At 43.7% G+C, this 1,875-nt stretch overlaps 1 pseudogene; it reads right to left on the bottom strand.

Annotated features, from left to right (window-relative positions):
- Positions 1–1,111: 1,111 nt before the first annotated feature.
- Positions 1,112–1,229, bottom strand: LOC126250031 (5S ribosomal RNA; annotated as a pseudogene).
- Positions 1,230–1,875: the final 646 nt, after the last annotated feature.

Genomic DNA, 1,875 nt, shown 5'->3' with positions numbered 1-1,875 from the left:
CACGACTCACGCCCCGTCCTCACAGCTTTACTTCTGCCAGTATCTCGTCTCCTACCTTCCAAACTTTACAGAAGCTCTCCTGGGAACCATGCAGAACTAGCACTCCTGAAAGAAAGGATATTGCGGGCAAAGGTCCCGAGTTCGAGTCTCGGTCCGGCACACAGTTTTAATCTGCCAGGAAGTTTCAAGCTGTAGCTGTTAAGACTCAAAGAAAATACTAGATATATTACCTGTAAGAAATTTATTAATTTCGTTGCTTGAATTCAAGTACTGTTTTTCTAAGAGCTGAATTTTTAATATGAGATGTGAAGACGCCTCTGTGTAGTGTTTTTAGTTAATTTTACGCAGTGTATCCTTGAACTGCCTTGTGTGAATAGCAATAACAACTATTCATATGTTACAATTTCATTAAAGAAGCGGAAAAAAGTACCGAATAGATACTGGCAATTAATGTATCATTTATGGACTGCCTACCAATACAGATTTGCTTCGTTCCCTTGACATCCCATTCACGATTATTTGTGTCTAATTACTTTGTTTCTACGGTCCCAGCTTCGAATCCCGCCTCGGGCATGGATGTGTGTGATGTCCTTACGTTATTGATTGGCGACTTCATAGAGTGCTGTGTGCACAACGACCATATACGTGAAATTACAAGGAAGGTCAGCGTTTCCCATAATTTTGATGGTTTATTGACAGCAAAATCGATTTTGAATCACATAATGATCGTCTTCAGTGCTGTAGTGCAAAAATTAAAACTCATAGGCACTGGTGTCAAGTTATTATCAGTAACCAAAGCTATGAAACGATCACAATAACTCTATTATTGTAATCGTTTCATAGACAATTCTGTGCAGCCAGAAGCTTTTGCTGGGATAAGCGGCTTTACGCAGGAAAAAAAAAACTCCTCCCGAACAGGTCATGAGGCTCAGCCGTACCGATCGGCCGCCGTGTCATCCTCAGCCCAGAGGCATCTCTTGATGCGAATATGGAGGGGCATGTGGTGAGCACACCGATCTCCCGGCCGTATGTCAGTTTCCGAGACCGGAGCTGCTACTTCCCACTCAAGTAGATCCTCAGTTTGCCTCACAAAGGCCGAGTGCACCCCGCTTGCCAACAGCTCTCGGCAGACCGAATGGTCACCCATCCATGTACTAGCCCAGCCCGACAACGCTTAACTTCGGTGATCTGACGGGAACCGGTGTTACCACTGTGGCAAGGCCGTTGGCCAGGTAGAAACAGCCCATTAATAATTTCTTTCCTCTCTAGCAGAGTAGAACAGCGTTCTCTAGTCTACGATACGACAAGTCTCTTTTCATAATAATTTTTGTGCCTCTACCGGTTTCAGGCTGGCTTGCCAATGTCTAGACGAGGTGTAGCTTACAAGGAGACGACACGACCGTGGGGTCCGGGATTTGTCCGAAATTTTGTGTGGTGAAAGATGACCCGTAACACCTCACGTGGTTAAAATATTAGGACGTACTCGGAAAATCCCGAGAAAAATCGATCCAAAGTTTCTTAGGTGCCTTATGAGTATAAAATGTTAGTCCATTGCTGAGCCGCCGTCTGCCTTTATGGTTAGCGGTCGGATCCTTACGCCAGAGGTCTCGGGTTCGATTCATCCTCCAGCTCTTTTTTTTTCCCTTCTGTTGCTTGCAAAATTGCAGGGCATTGTTACAGGAGAATCGTCAAATTAATTCCCGGGAAGACTGTATACAAATTCATTCTATTATTCACCATCAGTTATCGTCACCAATATTCCGAGACATGATTCAATATGCCTGTTTTGCCTCAAAATTATCAGAAACTCAAAACATTTTCGTAAATGTTAATGGAGCATATTTTTGTACAGATCTATTGAAAACGCCGTGTGAT

The sequence above is a fragment of the Schistocerca nitens genome, chromosome 3 (assembly GCF_023898315.1).
Source record: "Schistocerca nitens isolate TAMUIC-IGC-003100 chromosome 3, iqSchNite1.1, whole genome shotgun sequence".
NCBI lineage: Eukaryota > Metazoa > Arthropoda > Insecta > Orthoptera > Acrididae > Schistocerca > Schistocerca nitens.
Note: the sequence above shows the minus strand (reverse complement) of the source record. Positions and strands in the feature narration are given on the sequence as shown.